Below are 19,910 nucleotides of genomic sequence, written 5' to 3'. Positions count from 1 at the left end.
GGAAGAGAGAGAGAATCCTAAGCAGGCTCCACACCCAGCACGGAGCCCGACATGGGGCTTGATCTCATGACCCTGAGACCATGACCTGAGCTGAAACCAAGAGTCAGATGCTTAACCAACTGAGCCACCCAGGGGCCCCTAATCATTTTTTTAAAAAATGCATATACTCACATAATTTAGCCTTATCTGCTACTTATTCATTCACTTACAAAGTAAATATTTACTGAGTGTCCTCCAACAATTTGTAAAAAATTAAGTGGAACAGAGCAATTAAAACAAAACATAGTACCTCCTCTTAAGGAGTTTGCAATCTAGGTGGTGAGATTAAGACATGTACACAAATATTAAAAGAAAGCAGTAAACAGTAGTTGTCATTATAGGTAGGGACAAAATCTTCAAAGGGTTCAGACAGGAGAGAGGCTCCAGGCTGGAACTATCATGGGAGTTCTCACAAAAGGGACATATCTTAACTATGCATTAAAGTATAGGATTACAGATAGAGATTTAAGACATCTACTGTGTTCCTTGGGGACCCACACCTCCCTAATTCTCACTTCACCCCAGTTCTTCTTCACATTCATTACTATCAAGTTTCCATTGACTTAGGCTTGTGCAGTTCACCTTTCAAGTATAAATACAAGGTTCTTTTCTTAATTTCATTTGGCTTTTCCATCCAATATCCCAGATTGTAACAATACTTTTTTATTAAAAAGTATCATATTGAAAGTATAACATGCAATGTGGCAGTAATTTTGAATCTTAATTTTGTTTTTTAACTCCATCCTAGAAGTTATCTTTCCCTGGTTTCCCATAATTGCAAATTTGGTAAACACACCTTTTGCACATTCATCCAAAGGGACCTCAGACACTCATCAAGGTGCTTAAATGTCATGAAAATCAAACTGTGGTTGAGAAGGGGGTGTATATATAGTCTAAAGTGTGCCTAACGATTTATATCAAAAATATCTTAATATGTATCTATCCATTAACTTATTTTTCTATCTAACAAATATCTCTAGAGTACCTATTACATATCAGATACTCTTATGACTCTTTCAGGATTGACAAACTCCCTACTCTCCATGGCTTTTTATTCTAGTAGGAGGTGAAAATGAAATAGAGAAAATAAATCAAGCAACAAATGAATAAAGAAACTGCATACACAAATAAAATTATTGTTATAAACAATATTACAAGTGCTATGAAGAGAGCCAAAATAGAACAATGGGTACTCATGACAGGTTGTTTATTTGAGAAGTGAGGGAGGCCCCCTTTGACAAAGTGACATTTCAGATGGGTTCTAACTGACAAGAAGAAACAACCAAACAATGATGAAGGGGAAGAGTGTTCAAGGCAGAGAGAAAGCCCTACCATAGGAATGAACATCACATGTTGAAGAAAAAGCATGGCTGGAGTGCAGAGATGAGGGGATAGTGGTGCAAGATGAGGACAGAGAGGTAAACAGAGCAAAGAATATGGATTTTATTCTAATTGCAGTGGGAAGCCATTGGTGAGTTTTAGGCAGGTGAGGGACATGATATGAATAATGTTTTAAAAGAATACTCTGGTTCCTAAACACAATAGATTTTAAGGAAGTAAAAGTAAAATTCAGAGAAACCACGTTAGACAGCAATAATCTGGGCAAGAGAGGATGATGACCTAGATTAAGGTGAAGAGAATGGGTGGACTCAGAAAATATTTTAGAGATTGGTTTGACAGGATTTATTATGAACTGGATAGGAGAGGAAGAGAAAAAGAGAACAATACTTTCTTAACTTCAACCAACTGGGTGTGTTGATGAAATTGTCTGAGATGGAACAATTGGATAGGAACAGGTTTGGGTGACAGATGATAAAGAGCTGTTCTTAGGACACATTAAATTTGAGACGCTTATTAGATATCTATGAGAAGCTTTAAAGTAGGTATTTGGAAATATGAGTTTGAAGTTCCAGGGGAAGCTTTGCACAGTGGCAGTATCATAGCCAATGAGGTTTATCCGAGGCGCGATTATTGCTAATTGAAGTTCCAGGGGACAAGTCAGATCTGGAAATAAAGATCTAAGTGCCTTTCATATACAGATGGTATTTAGAGCTATAGGATTAAAAAGTCAAACCTGGAGAGAAAGCATATCCTTACAAGAGAAGAGGGTATAGGAAAATCTTCAAAAACTCCAATGCTTAGATATTGAGCAGAAGAGAGATTAATCAAAGAAACTGAGAAGCAACAGCCAGTCAAACAGGATGAAAACAAGGAAAGTGTGATGTTTCCAAAGTCAAGAAAATAAGTGCTTCAAGAAGGAAGGAGTACTCCATGTGGTTGAACAATGCTGAGAGGTAAGAAAAGAAGTGAAGATTGGACTGGACTACAAGGAAGTCATTTGTAACCTTAACATCAGGGAGTTAAGTGCTAGGGAAAGGGATCCTTACTGGTATGGAGTTGAGTAGACTATTGTAAACAGGAGATGAAAGAATGGAAGCAAGACCAGAGACAACAATTTCAAGATGTTTTGCTGTGAATAGGGTACAGAAAAGTGCAGTGATATATGGAACCAAAGAAGGATTTTGTGATTGATGATAATAAAATGTATCTTTATTCATATAGGAATAATCTTCTATTAGTAGAGAAATGTTACAGAACAAAGAACAGATGAACTATAGAAGCAAAGTCTTGGACAAGATAAACCCCAGAGAGTAATAGAATGTTTCACCTCAAAAGTTATCTAGGGCTATGGTTATGGGCCAATTTTCTTCAAGTTTGTACTTTTGTGCACATATAAACAGACTGATAAATGATAGAATAAAAAATACTTATGCCTATAATATCTAATCTGCATGCCAAGGCCTTGTCTGCCTCTTTACAGACTCCTATTTTTACTCCCTAACCCAACATAGTGGAAGGGAGGCTAATCTGCTTAATTATATTCCAGGACGCTGATTCTGCCATAGTTACCAGTGGGCAGAATCACTGGCTCTTCAAAGGTCCTCTAGAAAGGTGTGATCCTCTCCTTGGCTTCTTCCTTTTTTGTTACTGCACCGGTAAGAGACCAAAGCCTTTAGTCCAATCACCCCTCACTCATTCTCCTCTCTTTTTCTGTCTTTTGCTTTCCTGATGAAAATCTTTCCTGCTGGTAGGAGGCTCCAGGCAACTCTTTTCTCCCCTTTGACTCTCTACTCTTCTCTCTCCTACACTCGCCCTAAGAAGTAGTTGGTAATCCGGGGCGCCTGGGTGGCTCAGTCGTTAAGCACCTGCCTTCGGCTTGGGTCATGAACCCAGGGTCCTGGGATTGAGCCCCGCGTCGGGCTCCCTGCTCGGCAGGAGGCCTGCTTCTCCCTCTCCCGCTCCCCCTGCTTGTGTTCCCTCTCTCACTGTCTCTCTCTGTCAGATAAATGAATGGAATCTTAAAAAAAAGAAGTAGTTGGTAATCCCATGGCTTTTTTTCCATCAATGGAGACCCTTGTTTGATTTCTCTCCAGCAAATCCTTTTTTTTTTTTTCTGAAGTGTAATAAATCCTAAATTTCAGATTTGGGCTTGGGACTTAATAGGTCAATTTTTCCTACTTAGGTTGCTATGGATAAGGAAAAAATTCAGGAATTTTAGGTACCTTGGAAAAATATCAAATAATAATGACAAAATATTATCTCAAAACTCCTTGCCACAAAATACTAACAAAGTTATCATGGGACACTTTGTCAGAATACTTAATCAAAATCAAGTTACACTACGTACACCAGGAACAAAATCACAAATCATTGATTGCCTGTGTTCTGGCAAAGAAGTCCCTGGGTGGTACACTGGGAACAGAGCCCTCATTATTCCTAGGAAGTTAGAAGATCTGAACCAAAGATGTTGTCTTTACTCCCATAAACTTGAACCACTCTACAGAGAATGAGATTGACAAAGCCAGGATGTTATCCCAGACTCCGATTCACTCATTAACTAGTTACTACTCTGGGTAGTTTCCCACTTCTAGCCACTGCTTTCCTGTTTTGGTGCTCGTCCACTTGACCCAACCTCTGTTGCTCTCCCCATCTAACTCCCTCATTAAAACACACAAACAAACAAAAACCAAACAAACAAACTCATATTTAAGTAATTTGATAAAATTTCCCTGAGGTTGCTTAAAACCATTGATAAGTATCTCTGAACCCATGAGGACTTTACTTAGCTAGTTGTGCATCTTTTATGAATAATTTTATAAATAAATCACATTACATCATTTTCTTTATTAGAAAGTCATACCCCAGGGTAGTTTAGTGTGTGCAAATTTCTTGAGGTTTGGGGCTACATCATAGTCCTGTCTGATTTCCTCTAGACTCTGTACATACAAAACTTCTATTTATTATTTAATTGAAAGGGATTGCATATATCATATAAACTGAAAGCCCCCAAAGAGGAAGACAATTGACACCCCATACTTAAATGAGTTCCATTTATATATTAAAGTTTGCCAACGCCAGCATTTGAACAACCTTTTATTTTTAATTTTTTTTTTTACACAATCTCTAGTTCATTCCTTCTTTTATCATGACTTTCTGCCCTCCCAGCCCAGGTGTTGGCTATTTCAGTGATTAGATCAAAGATGACCTTTTTGTGTGAAGACAGAGGTAAAGAAAATACTTATTAAAAGTCTCTGCCTTTTTTATGTCATCAGTTAAGAGTTTTCCGTTCCCATCTGATAAAGGAACAATGTTCTCCTTTATCATTTTCCTGAGTTTTAATGTATTTAAAAGAAAAAAAAATACAGTGTTCATTTTTTTCTTTATTCTTTATCTCATTTCTTTTGTTTTGTTGTAGTTGTTGCTTTTCTATGACTTGAACATGCAATTAGGTACTAATTGCAATTTTTTTTGTCAAATAATCTATCTTCCATTTTTGTAGCATTCATTACTTATATTTTAAAAGCATTGTACTTATCCATGTGAGATTTCTTTTCCTCTGCCAACCTGGTATATAATAATAATTATTATGGCACCTGCAGAAATCACCACCCTGTGAAATCCAGACTACTCTTCATCAGATCCCTTTAAGAGATAGCTTGAGATTAAAAGAGAAAAGAGTGTCCTGGTACTCCAATGGAGGCTTAAGAAACAGAGAGAAAGGAAAATAAAATTGAAAATAATAATAAATGGACTTACAAGGCAAGGTCTTTCAAAAAGAGGTCAAAATGATTTCTAGGGGTACCCAATAAAAAAGAATGTTGTGAAATATGAATGAGGGTTCAATGAATGGTTCGCTGAATTGAGGAAGTAAAAACCAAACTGTGGGTTGCCTTGACCCTTTGCAGGTCCTTTGCTTCCATCTTAAGCAGAAAAAAAAGATCCACAAAGATTGTATAGTAAGAATAGAAGACCAAGACAATTTGCCACGGAGGGGTCTTCTGTCCATCAAGACAGTAATGGACTTCTGTTTCCCTAAGGCTTAAAGATGAAGATGGTGAAATCTAACACCATGATGGTCAGAGCACTTAGTGACCTTATATATATGAAGGGGGTTATGATCTGTGGATTTTGAATATTACTCATACCTAGAACATTTTTCTCCCATTTTCTTCTATATTTACTGAAGTCTCTTCTTTATTTACATGTTTTCAATTACACTCTATTCTGATCATTATCATCAACCTTTCCTTTCTTCCAATTATAATTCCTAGTATATCACGCTCCTAATGGATAAAATTTAGAAGAGCTTTCTTTTCCTACTTTCTTTCTCCTCTTTATACATCACAATATTATCTCCAACACAGTTCAAGAATATGTTTGGTAATTTGCAAAGTTCACTGCCCTTCAAGAAAATGATCCAGGAGAGTTTTCTATTGCTATTAGGTGTACACTGATATAAACCTATTTAAATTAAGCTTAGAACTTCATAGTGAACATTCTATTCTAGTATCTCAATCATCGTTATTCTGGCCTTTGGATACTTCTGTGTATCAAGACTTCCATCTACCTAAAAAGCTCAGTACACATTTATGATTACTATTATCATTATTATTATTATTACTACTAGTAGTACTAGTACTTTTTTAAAAAATTTTTATTGTTATGTTAATCACCATATATTACATCATTAGTTTTTGATGTAGTGTTCCATGATTCATTGTTTGCGTATAACACCCAGTGCTCCATTCACTTCGTGCCCTCCTCAATACCCATCACCAGGCTAACCCATCCCCCCACCCCCCTCCCCTCTAGAACCCTCAGTTTGTTTTTCAGAGTCCATCATCTAGTACTTTTACTTGTTAGTTGCATCCATTTTTTTCTATCTTTTATTCGGTATATTTTAAATCTTCAAAAAGTTACAATATTAACATAATAAAGGCCCATACATCATTCACCTAGAATTACAAATTGCTAACATTTTGCCACATGTGCTTATGTCTCTTTCTCAGTAATAATAATATCACTGTTATGATTTTACTAAACCATTTGAAGTAAGTTGCAAGCTTTATGGCCCTTTATTCTAAGTATTCAGTATGTATCATAAGAACAAGGACATGCTCTTATACAGCCATAGTACATTTCACTAATTAAGGTTAATTAATGTTGATAGATATAACTATGTAATATACAGTCCATATTCAAATTTTGCCAATTATCTTAATAATGTCCTTTATAACATTTTTTTCTACAGTTAACAATCTAATCCAGTATCATAGTCTATTCTTACATAAGAGTATCACCTTTCTTTCTCTCATTGCATATACAAATAATCTATATTTTATTTCATACCTCCGGCGATAACTCAATAACTTAATATTCCTGTTCATTCACAAATTTCCTGAATTTGAAATTGTATAACCATTTGAGGGGTCTATATCCTGGTCTGTTTTTCTTTATAGCCTTCTGATGGCTCTAAAGAAGCTATGCCTTTAGATAACCTCTGTAACCCAACTTAAACACTTAATCTGGTTTCCTTCCCCTAAATTTACAAACTCTTCCTAAAATCCCCTTCTGTTCTTGGATGTGGACAGTGTAATGACCTCCATCCTGCATTATTACTAGAAAAGTATATAGATTGGCATCATTTAGCCATCTAGCCGTCTATTATCAGAAAGTACTTTGACAAATTCAGCTCTTTGGATTTAAATGGGAGAGACTACCACTCTATTTCCTATCTCCTTCTCCTTGCCGTCTTGTTTGACCAGCTCAGTGTATGTCTTGGCAACATCGTCATGATGTGTGGACATAGGCTCACACACACACACACAGAAGCAACAGTATTAAATAGAGGCTTAATATTTCTGGGGTTTTTAGGAAGCTCTACCTAACATTTTGAATTCTAGGGCTCCATAACTTGCAAAATATATACATGCACAACCTCTTATGTTATCCTCTCATGACGCTGTTTAACATCGTAAAACAAGTTCCATTATTTCCTCCCCCAACTATGCCATGCCAGTTCTGCCCTTGATTTACTTTGCACTGTTGTTTTAAAGGAGTTGTTTTTCAGTAATTTATTGGTGTGTCATCTGAAAGGTGGACCAAAACTTTGAATGAGTACATAGATTTCCTCTCACTTGTTACCATACATTTTAACATATTACTATAAGTTATTTCTCCAAAATTTTAAGCAAAATTGATTGACACTGATAAAATCCCCAAAGGAAATATGTAATATTCACTATTGCAATCCTAAACACATATAGACATACTATCGTAAGTGCATATTTATTATTTTAATGTCTATTCATGCCCTTCAATGAAATTTTCTAACATTATAATCCCATGATATCACGCTCACTCTCTCCATAGTTACACACTGAGGTAATTTAGACAAACCACATAGCATAGGTCCTTTCAAGAAAGAAAGAAACTCATGGCTTATTGGATAGAAATGTTACAAATTAGCCATCCAAGGCACAGATCATAAACTTGACCCCCTTTTTAGATTTTTATTAGTACTGAAATAATTGATACTGACAGAACAAAGAGAAGATTCTTACAACCATAAAAATCACTTTGCTGCTACCAATATAACCGAATCCTACCTCTAATGGATTATGTGGCCAGGCCAGCCTCATAATAACATTCAGTAACTAACTCTGTTCATATGCTAGTGGTTCAATGGCCAAAGTCCCCATTTAATTAAGAAGATGGATTTATATGTGGTAATAATTCAGGTTACAGCTTTGAGAGCATAGTATTACTCAAGCTAAAGAAAAAATCTTTTTAGCCTAACCACTTTTTTTCTTACTGAGTATACTTCCCATTTTTGTAAGACATCTGATTAAAAGTATAGTTATAATATCAGATATGTTTAAATATATGAAAGCATAATATTGTTTAACATATGTTTATAAAATTCACATCAGGATAACTGTCTTCAATTTTAAAACAGACTCTCTTAACAAAGAGGGATTATTAATCTTGTGAAAACCTGATGTTGAGATAAATCTACTTATCAGACACAGACATGGAAAAACATAGCCAGTTTAACTTAGGAGCAAAGTTATCTAGAAATAACTTAATGGGCCCCATCATATGCAGTTTTATATATTTTATTATTTGCTCTGGTCATAAATCATGACAAGTGTACCCCTGGCTAAAACATCTTCTGGGAATAAAGCTCCTTCATTGCAAAGTTAATGCTAAAAAGTACTTTGTAAATCAAATGAAACAGAACCACTGAGACTCAGAGCCATGAACTTCAAAAAGTTCCTAGGTCAAAGCTACACATTGCCTCAAGCTAAACAGATAGAAGTGACCAGTCCCAGAAAATGCGGAGATGTATTTTTGTGGAGCGGCTATTATCCACCAGGCATTTTGATGATCTGAGCCAACACAACAGTGCACTAGACAGTTGTTCAGCTTCCCACCACTGTAGTGACCACGCACTTCATTTGAGATGCTCCTGGCATCTCTAGCTCTCTCCTCTCTATCTATCCCTCTTTACCTCTTTATCTCTTTATACTACCAGAGCATAAGAAGATCTGACTTCAGTCATTTACATTTTCTTGATTGACCTACTAATGGTATTGGACATATTGAAATTAGGTAGGATATATTCATCTAACATTTACAATATAAATTCTTCATTTCTATTAATGGAATAAAAATACAGGGTCCATTCAGCTGCTGAAGCTAGATGAAGCCCATTCCTGGGGCTATGGGTAATAAGAGTTACTTGCTGAAAATTGCTTCTTCCAGAATCCAGAGCTGTGGCCCAAGATCCCTCAGCACACTTCCTTTCTCCAGAAATATTTTCTTCCTTCCCAGAAAACAAGTCAAGTCTCACACCCTACTTACTCTCATGTTAGTCAAACCTGCTCTTCTCTCCCCTACCTTAATGTTTATGGACAGTGGCGGTAAAAACTTGGAAAAGAGAAAGAGGATTTATACATTCCACATTCTTCTAGATATGGCAAAATATAGTCATTTTAATAGCGGGAGTTTGGAGAAAAGGAACTGGGGAGTAAGAGAGTCACCATAGACTTAATTGAGTATTCTGTGTCATAATAAAATTAATAAATTTATTCAGAAATAAAGGAAGAAAAAACTGTACTTGTCTCACTTGCTTAGTACTTAAAGTCAAGCATCAATATTTTAATTTAACTTTTGGGGCGCCTGGGTGGCTCAGTCGTTAAGCGTCTGCCTTTGGCTCAGGTCACGATCTCAAGGTCCTGGGATCGAGCCCCGCATCAGGTTTCCTGCTCCGCAGGAAGCCTGCTTCTCCCTCTCCCACTCCCCCTGCTTGTGTTCCCTCTCTCTCTGTGTCTCTCTCTGTCAAATAAATAAATAAAATCTTTAAAAAATATATTTCAATTTAACTTTTGAATGCCTACAGCATCCACATTAGTCTGATTAGGCTCAGAGTGTTGAGAGAATATGGACCAGGAAATAAAAAATCCCAGGGCCTTAGATTAATTTATACAGCTTTAATAGGAAATACTAGTAACCATAGCAATTACCTTTCATCTCCTTAAAAAAATTATCCTTACTGTATGTTTATCCAACTTCCCTACCTTATATTTAATATAAAAATATTCTCAGTACGGGGCACCTGGGTGACTCAGTTGGTTAAGCATCTGGCTTTTGATTTCAGCTGGGGTCATGATCTCAGAGTCATGAGAGCAAACCCTAGGTCAGGCTCTGCACTGGGCATGGAGCCTGCTTAAGATTCTTTCCCTCCCTCTCCCTCTGACAACCCCCCCCCCCCCCACTGACACATGTGCACGCTCTCTCTCTCTCTCTCTCAAATAAATAAATAAATATTTAAAAAATACATTCTCAGTATGATGTCTATCCAACTTAATGTAGAGATTTAATATCTCTTCATAATCTCTTTAATAAAGAATAATTTGTGGAAACTACACAAATGGTTATGTTAAAAAATGTGTCTCTAGTGATTCCTCAGTCAGTGTCTAGAAATCTTTACTCCTAGATCTCTCACCACCTAACAAGAAAACTACCCTAGATTACAGGTAGAAAGTCTGAGAGGTACCTCTATGTTGTACAGCATGCCTGCTGATCAAATTATGTAAAGTGCCATAACATTCACACACAATTAAAAGGCAACTGACATTAATTCAGTGTTTTCACAAGTCAGTATGTCATTCTGCATTCAAAATTAGCATGGTCATTTATTTGGAGATATTATAGTATCATTTGGGTATCTAATAGAATGCTTGGATTTTAACCACTAATCAATCAGCACAAGTGGATTAACTAAATGGTAAATTTATAAAGATGATGTCAGTCTTATACCTAAGCATTAACAGAGGCTGAAATTATAGCTGGGGTATTGGAAATCATCAATCATCTTGATTCCAAACAGCATCGTAAACTAAATGAAAGGAGCAATTAAATTAAGTTGTTCCCTTTAAAAGTGCCTACATTTTTAAGCCCATGCAACCGAGTAAAGTGTTTGTGGTTAGGTCCATCAGTCTTTCTCCTGGGAGAGCCACGCTGAATGGACTAAAAGAGAAATCTTTTTTTTTTTTCCTCCTTTAAAAAGCTATATGGGTTAACTATGGGCCTTCCCCCTACTCTATTTGCTAAATAAACAACAAATAAAGAACCTGAAGCTAACTACTGCAGGTTGATCTTACTGGATGAGTATCTGAAAATGCTTTTTCATGGCAAAGAGAATCCTTTCTAATCCCAAATTCCATTACTTACATTGGTCACTTCTACAAACTACTTCAGAGATTATGCATTGCATTTAATCACCTATTTTAAACATTGAAATTGAATATCTGATAATGGAATTTACTCTATTCCTTAAATTTGCTACCCTAAGAGAGGTTTAGCATCCACTGGAAGGAGTTTTATCTTGTTCCAGCAAACACATTCTGAGCAATTTAAGTATGGGATTTCTAGCCCTCAAATCTAAAACCCTGTCTTTTATATCACCATTTCAAAATCAACGAGATTTCTTATATTAGCCATGGGAAGAGCAGACTTGCAAATTGAAAGGCCAACGATCTCCCATTCATCTATTACTGGATCTAAAATTACTGTTTATTAGCTTCATCCTGTGAGTTATGAGATCACCATAGCTCACACTGAAAACATGCCAAATGCCCTAATGCCTAATAAATAGGAAAGGGGAGGCCAGGGCCCTCTATATACCAGCACTCATAAACTAGGCTGGACTCATCCGAGTGAGTACAAAAGGAGTTTGAAAGGTGAGAGCAAGTTGAGATAACAGGGCCCAGGACAGAAAAGTTCAACGGGGAAATGAGGTGGAAGGAGAATGAGCCAAAGGGAAAAAAGGGAAGGACTAAATGGGAGTCCAGCAAGAGCGGTAATGATCAGTGCCCTCAAGCCCAAAGACCAAGGCTGTGAGACATCAGACCTTCAGGGAGAAAGTCAGCTTCTAAGGATGCACTATACCATAGGTGGACTATTTTGAATATTTTGAATCTTGAATGAATACATAATTAGCAAATAGAGTAGGGGGAAGGCCCATAGGTGGACTGCAGTTGGAGACAGTTGTTGCCTAAGTAAACATGAAATAGTTTATTTTTTATAATATGTAGATCTGAGGATTTTATAAGAGCTCTCACACTTGCTTTGGCCAATGAACACATGGTCGTCAACCCCGTAAAATCAAGTATCCACGTCTTTTGTACTCTTACATCATGGATATATATGTAGATTTATCAAGACATACACACTCTCTACATTTGATTATACATAAGTTTGGAGGTTAAAATTTCAGGCAGTTTAGTGAGAGTGAAATAGGGTTTTCCAGTCTCTTTAATGGACTCTGACACATTAGTTGAATCTAAGATCTTTACTAATTTGTACTCAAGATGAGTACATATAAAATTTCCCTGAACCTCTTTCTTTTCCCTGAACTTTTCTTCCTGATTATAATTTAAATAAAATGTCCCATAATTAATTTTCAGAATATAAATGTCTCACTCCTACTTGCCATGAATCATTTTTTAATTGCCCTATTTCTTGACCTAGTAATTATTGCTTGTCTGAATTACATTAGTTCTCCCCTCCCCCAATCAACCAATCTGGACAATATGTTGTAACATTATAAAAATTTACAAGTGTATCTTACAAACCAAAATGGAAAGCTATTTTTTATAAATACACTCAAGTATTATTTTATGGATGCCTTTATCTAGCAACCATCTATTCAACCCTGGAGTAAGAAAGCTTCAAATGAGGCTTAAATATGGGGAATAATATTCCCATACCACGAATACCATGAAGATTGTCTTAGTAAAATGTAGTTCAGACACATCAGTAAATAAACGCATTTGAAGTGTCCCCAACTTTTGAATAAACAGTATACAAATAGATATCTTCATTTAGTGTCAGGATTCTGGATTCAAGCTAAAACCAGCATGCAATTGGTACTGATTTTGCCTCTTTTGCCTACAACATATCCCCCTCTCTTTTTTTTTTTTTAACAAAAAAAAATGATTTTCACTCAATTTTCCAGAATATGCAAGTGGAAAAAACAGGCTATAAAGCACACACTGAGAAATACCTACCTATCAATTATTTAAATTAATTTTGAGAAAATTAGAGAAGGGAAAAATTGATTTTGGACAATGGATCTTCTTCCTTCCTATACGCTCAGAGCAGAGGGCCTACACAGCTCCTTAGAATTCCCTATGTCCTGTTTTTTCCCTAAACCTATTTGGCTTTTCTACTCCTTTGCAAATGTCTTTTATTATTGCACCTTCCACCAAATATTAGCACATGGCCTTATGGCAAGAGGCAGCACGTCAGGGTAGAAATGCTGTGGCCTTGGGAGTCAGAGCTGGGTTTGAATCTCAGACGTGCTCTTTATTCCTCTGAGCCTAAGCTGGAGTGTCATTGCGAGGGCAATCTGAGATAACCTAAATTAAAGCATGTGTCACGATACCTGATCGGCACCCAAAAAATGTAGTTTTCTTCATTCCTTCCTTCATTGAAAAAAATAAAAGTAAAGTTCAAAAAAGCCATGTTATACAAATATTTTAAAAACAAATAATTTAGCAATGCTTCCACCTTAGAGCCACTGTACCAAATGATCTTTTCAAAGGTACACTTGGGGGTGTGGCCACACACAATGGACAAATTAACCTGTTTTCTACATATTTGTCAAGCCAAAGAAAAATATGTATGTAAGACACCACCAATATCACAGTTGAAATGAATAATAGCTTGAATAATAACTTAAAATTTCATCAAAGCCCTAAATACATACTAAGAGGTATTTTAGTAAACATGTAACATCCAAGAAGCCTGATTTTCAAAGTCCTTGAACATATAAATACAACTGAAATACACATTCACACATTCAACCTTGAGCCCCTTCACAGATCCCTTGACAAAGTAAACAAGCAAAGAGAAAAATACTAAACAAGAGTTCCTTTGCCCATGGTAGGTGTCTTAGCACTTTCCGACACTTTAAACAGAGCTGCTCAATTTGGAAATCCTGTCGGATAATAAAATCAAGTTGTACCAGAAGAAAACAAAGCAAAACAAAACTTTTATTTGTGACCCCCAGACCTAGGGTCACTCTCCTAAGCCTAGGAAACTCTACACCAAAATTCTGGGATTCAATCAATAAAATGTATCAAATTTAAGCTTAATGGCACAAGATGCCAATATTATAAATGGGTTAACGAAAACAGCTACGTCCACATTGGGACATACGCAGTCTTCCCACACATTGATTCACTCACAGAGGAAGACCCTTTTGAGGAAAAAAAAAAAAAAAAAAAAAAACCTGTGTCTTACTTACATAGTTTGCCTTCTCCACCCTCCAAGAGTCTAGCATTATGATATAAACAGGCATTTAAATAACATCAAAAAAATAAAATAAATGAATATAATAAACAGAATGTAACAAAAACCTAAGCATGATAAAATCAAGTCCTGCTATCATCAAACCATCTCTGTATCACTAATAGTAATAACCCTCCAGGGCATTATAACTTTTCAGCAGGTATCAGACATAACACAAATTCAATACAATCAGTTAGATGTAAAATACAGACTTAATAGCACCAATATAAAGATCAGTCAACCCAGATCCAGTATAACAATAGTTATAATTACCCCACAATATTACACAACCTAAGAAGGTAGAGAAAAGCTTTTGGTAGGGCAAATTCTACCTCTACCTAAATAAACCCTTAACAATTCATATCCAATATGATTTTACTTCTAGATGCCTTGAAAGTTATAACTGAGTCTTAGCTCTAAGCCACACTAAATTGGCAAAGCCAAAAATTATCTTCATATACTCTATAACATACTGTAGAATTTCCATGAATATTATACACACATACATACATATACAGAATCGATTATAGTCAAGCTTGCAATTTCTATAAAGCATTATTATGAAAGTTCATTTTCAGAAAGAATTTATATAACTACAAGAGTTGACGTCATCTCCATATTTTTTCTTATTAATATAGTATTTGTCTTCTCTCTGTCAAACCCTGAGCCAACCCTGGGGTTGGTTCCTATACCGCCTGGGGAGGTATAGGAAAATGAACATACAGGGCAGATGAGACACAGGAGAAGGACCTATGGGAGGTGGAGAGGGCTCCTTCCCATGGCGAAGAGGATGAGAAAGGCCACCAGCAGGCACAAGAGCCCCCTGGCGTCGGAGAGGGCAAAGCCCAGAATGGTGCAGGAGAAGAGCTGTTGCTTCAAGGAAGGGTTCCTGCCATAACGGATGATGAGGCTCCCAAACACGGCCCCGCTTCCAGCCCCAGAGCCAGCCACCCCTACCATGGCAGCCCAGCCCCAATGCGCTTGGAGCCTGTGTCCATGTCCCGTGAAACGGTGCTGGTTCAGAAGCCGTGGTTAGGAATAAGTGAGGTCGGGGGACAAGGGGCTGCCAAGCTGCTGAGGCTCTCATCTGTCAGCGTCTCCGGAGGGTTTAGCACCACTGCGGCCTGTGATCGGCTCAGCAGCTGAGAGGGGCTCCTGACCGAGAAGGGCGTGGAGACCACCTTTGCACCGGCAGACATTTTCAGGGGCTGAGGGCCCGTGAGAGCAGCGCTGCTCCCAGGGCAGAGAAGACAGAGAGCTGCTGTAATCTATATTTTTAAATGATACTAATTAATGATCTTATTTATGTGATACTGCTAGAGAGATCAATATATGGCCAGCACATTTACATAGCAAACTATGAAAACTTGAAGATCTCAAGAAATGGTCAAGTTATTTTACAAGTCCTATATTAGTTATAATATGGCTAATATAATACAGCACTCCATGTGACTTATTACTTAGCACCTCAATAGGTAAAAACAATTAATTATTTGGTATGGAGATTAGCAACCTCTGTTCATTAGGAAAACATCAGCCTGATCAAGAAGTTCAAGGAATCTGAGATTTGACTGATTCAGCAGATAGTTTCCTGTATGATGAAAGAACACAGCCATGTGCCAAAATGAAACAAACCTAAATGCCAAGACAGGGCCAGAACAAGGTTGCACTACAGTTGCTTTTGTTCTCTGCTAGGTGGGAAAGACACAAAGCTGAATAAAGCAAACATGTGCTCTGAAAAAAGACTGTGGAATTTCCATTGCTTATCAGAGTGATCTGGCTCTTTTGTTTGCATTTTAATCAATTCAGATGAATCCGTTCAGAATACACTTCAAATACAGATGAAAATTGTGAAATAACCAATATCTTTAAAAAACTTGATTCAATTTGTCTGCATTTTATGACAACGGATGAGAGATCAGAAATCATTAGATACAGCTTGTTCAATTGAAATACAGAGATTGATTTGTCTGATAATGATTCAAGCTGAACTCCAGGGTTCCACACACAGTAGCTCTTAAGACTTTAGCATATATAAGGTTTACCTGGAGAGCGTGTTACTCCATAGATTGCTGAGCTCCAGCCAGAGCTTCTGGGTTAGTAGGTCTGGGGTGGAGCCCACGGATTTGTTTTGCTAACCACCTTCCAGGTGTTGCTGATGGCTTTGGTCCTTGAACCAACCACACTTAAAGTAGCATCGCCATATACTGTCTCCGGCTCTGGGATTGGCCGCCTCTGAATTCCAGGACACCCCTCATAATCCAGCTCTGGTCACAGGTGAGTCACATGAACAACCCCAGCAAAAGTTTACCAATATGCCTTAAAAAGTAGTCTTGCAATACTTCTGCAATGCAGTTACTGAAACCGACCCCGCAAATGCTGATTTGCCGGCTCTAGTTTTGTGACACACTAGGTTATCTCCAGTTATCTCCAGGGGTGATACAAAACTTTCACAAAATTAGTTTCACTCCATTTTAATCAAATGAGGCTCACATCTGGAAAATGAATGCAAAATGTGTTGGTTAAAATGAAAGTAAAGAACAGCTGAATCCATTAGCTCTGCTCTTATAACCTACAGCTCTTGGCTTAATTTTGTTAAATTCATTGAGGATTTTGCTTTTAACTTGGACCTTGGGCCTCATTCTAACGGAGCGGCAAAATGCTGTGGTCAAGTTGCAAACTATTTATGGAAGGGTAATTACAAATATGCAAAGACTCTGATGAACCCAGTAACAGGCAGAGGCGCGGTGGCACCGCCCCTCTAGGGGTAAAGAGACAGATGACTGGGGCGCCTGGGTGGCTCAGTTGGTTAAGCGACTGCCTTCGGCTCAGGTCATGATCCTGGAGTCCCGGGATCGAGTCCCGCATCGGGCTCCCTGCTCGGCAGGGAGTCTGCTTCTCCCTCTGACCCTCCCCCATCTCATGCTCTCTCTGTCTCATTCTCTCTCTCAAATAAATAAATAAAATCTTTAAAAAAAAAAAAAAAAAAAGGGACAGATGACTTACACGTCCTTCCTTCCACTAACACCTTAGCTCCAAAACGAGTTATTGAGAACTAAAATGATAGTCCTTAAAAACTGATTATTTATCTCTATCTTCAAGCTAATGGTAATTATTTTCTAAAAGAATATTTTTTTTTTTTCCCAAGTGGCAGAAAATCATTCTAGAAACAAACATGAAACAAAATCCCCAAGTCTTTGGGGGAAAGGAAAAGCTTATTCTAAATGTATGAGAAAATATTATTCAATACTTTCCCTCAATACACGTATGCAGCTACTTATGAATTTCTAATAGTTTGTTTTTCAAAGTCGAACAAGACATGAAATAAATGCCTACCACCTGCTTACCATACTGCTATGAGATTTAGGGTTTACAAAAAAAGCAAAAAGGGCACAGGAACTCTTTTTTTTTCTGTTCTTAAAACACTTAAGTTCTTCACAGGGAGACAAAGGTATCCTATATGTAGAAAAAAAATATAGAAAACAAGTGTCAAAATGCCTGACACTATTTTTGCAAAAGAAATATAGAACAGAGTAATGACTGTGGATAAGAATACTGGGAAGATTCTTGGAACACGTGAGACTTCCACTGGACATTTTCAGTGTGGAAGATTAAGATGACGAAGGGGGGAGAGGCAGGGCATTACCTGAGCAACGGTAAGGAGCAGGGACTGGAAGTGAATGGCTGTTGTGGGATGGGGTATAGGAAGACAGTACTGCCTTGCTGGAGAAGAGTTCCTTATGGCCTAGAGAGTACAGAAATAAACTTGAAAAGGGAAAAGTAATGGAAAGTCTTAGAACCAAAGAAGAATCTGGACTGAATGAAGTAGGTAATAGGAAGCCATAGCAGATTTTAAGCAATGATGACAAGTCGTCAGTTGTTTTTGGAAGGTCAAGCTGATAGACTTGAGGGAGGAAGGATTACAAGCAGGGTAAAGCAATAAAGAGGAAAAACAGAGGCCAATTCAAGACTAATTTGTAGAAAACACAGGTGAGAAATACAAATGTATTTAGATATAGAAATAAAAGCTAGGAACGTTATAGTAATCAAACGTGGGGGTGGGGAAGGGGAGAGCCACAACCACAAAAGCAAAAAATAAATAAATAAATAAATAAATAAATATAGACAAGAAAAAATCTGTCTTTTTTTAATCTTCTCTTGAAGCAGGACATTATTTCTGTATTTATAAAAATAATCTAATTGTTTTATATGTATAGTTTGTGAGAAGGTCAGTATTCACAAACCCTAGCTTTACAAGAAGTACAGCCCCGAAGGAGATGAAAAGTAACACAATTGCTTACAGCCTCTTAGCACAGATCCTTTTGATCTTGGAAGGAAGGAAGGAAGGGAGGGAGGGAGGGAGGGAGGGAGGGAGGGAGGGGAGAGAGAGAGAAAGAGAAGGAGGGAGGTTGGGAGGGGAAAGAGAATTCACAAAATGTGTGCACTGCACCAAATGGAGCTGTGTCTAAATTTTATTGTCTACCAGCCATTTAATAAATATTTAATGAGAACCAATCATGTACTAGCCATGCATTAGGTGCAATGGACAAGGTACACGTACCTCAGGGCAGTTGATAACTCCTCCAAGCACCACAAAACATAAGAATCAGTCCCATCCTTCTAAAAGCAGCCATAAACTTGAAAACCAAGCACCAAAGGGAAATCACTGCACTCTCCTGAACAATGACAAACCTAAAGAAGTCTGAATTACAGGATGACAAAAAAGGTGGAATTCTCCTCAAAGTGGAAAGTTCAACTACTGCTTGCCACAATTCCCTTTCATAAAAACTTCTATGTAAAGAGTTTATAGTATAGCTTTCAGAGTTCAAAAAGATGTAATCAAACCAGGTGTTGATTACCAAAGAGAAAAGAGGGAAGAAGGAAGACAGGGCATGCTTAATCTTTTTCCAGTGTTATCCTTTCAATAAGAGAAGCACACATTTTCACCAGTTCATTACAAAACCTGATGACATTTACATGTTCAAACACATACTCCATTTAAATGAATGCATTCTGATTATTATAATTAAGCTCCTACCTGAAATTTATAATATATGCTGAAATAAATTGCATTTCTTTATTTTGCAGTCTCCTAAACTATATTGGTCAAAGTGCCTTCGGGCACATTCCCTACATATACAAATCTAAATGGCAAAAGCAAATAAATGAATGGGCTTGTGAGCAACCCGTCTTGTCATTTGTAGTTTTCCTTCAAACAGAGGGAAATAAAATAAGAAAATAAAAGTAAGTAAAAATAGGTAACTCCAACAGGATCTTTGAATTTTAGGTACTCACTGGTCAGAAGATTGAAAATCAAGCTCATTTGACAAAAGGCATAGTGAATGCAATTACTGCTATAAAAATTTTATGTATACGGCTCTATAGTGACTCAACTTTTTTTTTTCAAATTATGGAAATCTTTTAGATTCTAAAAAATAAAGCTATTATCAACATGAACAGATTAATTAAATAGCCAAAAAAAGTTTTTTGTTTTTTTTTTTTTTTTAAAGATTTTATTTATTTATTTGACAGCGAGAGACACAGCGAGAGAAGGAACACAAGCAGGGGGAGTGGGAGAGGGAGAAGCAGGCTTCCTGCAGAGCAAGGAGCCCGATGCGGGGCTCGATCCCAGGACCCTGGGATCATGACCTGAGCCGAGGCAGATGCTT

The 19,910-nt window shown here is 37.2% G+C and overlaps 1 protein-coding gene and 2 pseudogenes across 3 annotated transcripts in view; 1 reads left to right on the top strand and 2 right to left on the bottom strand.

The window, feature by feature from the left end:
• Positions 1 to 19,910, bottom strand: part of ZFPM2 (zinc finger protein, FOG family member 2) — a 450,174-nt gene that overhangs the window by 393,081 nt on the left and 37,183 nt on the right. The window lies entirely within an intron of this gene.
• Positions 1,957 to 2,109, top strand: LOC116639625 (annotated as a pseudogene).
• Positions 11,930 to 16,998, bottom strand: LOC116639373 (annotated as a pseudogene).

The sequence above is a fragment of the Phoca vitulina genome, unplaced genomic scaffold (assembly GCF_004348235.1).
Source record: "Phoca vitulina isolate PV1807 unplaced genomic scaffold, GSC_HSeal_1.0 scaffold18, whole genome shotgun sequence".
Lineage (NCBI taxonomy): Eukaryota > Metazoa > Chordata > Mammalia > Carnivora > Phocidae > Phoca > Phoca vitulina.
This window is presented reverse-complemented; position numbering and strand designations above follow the sequence as displayed.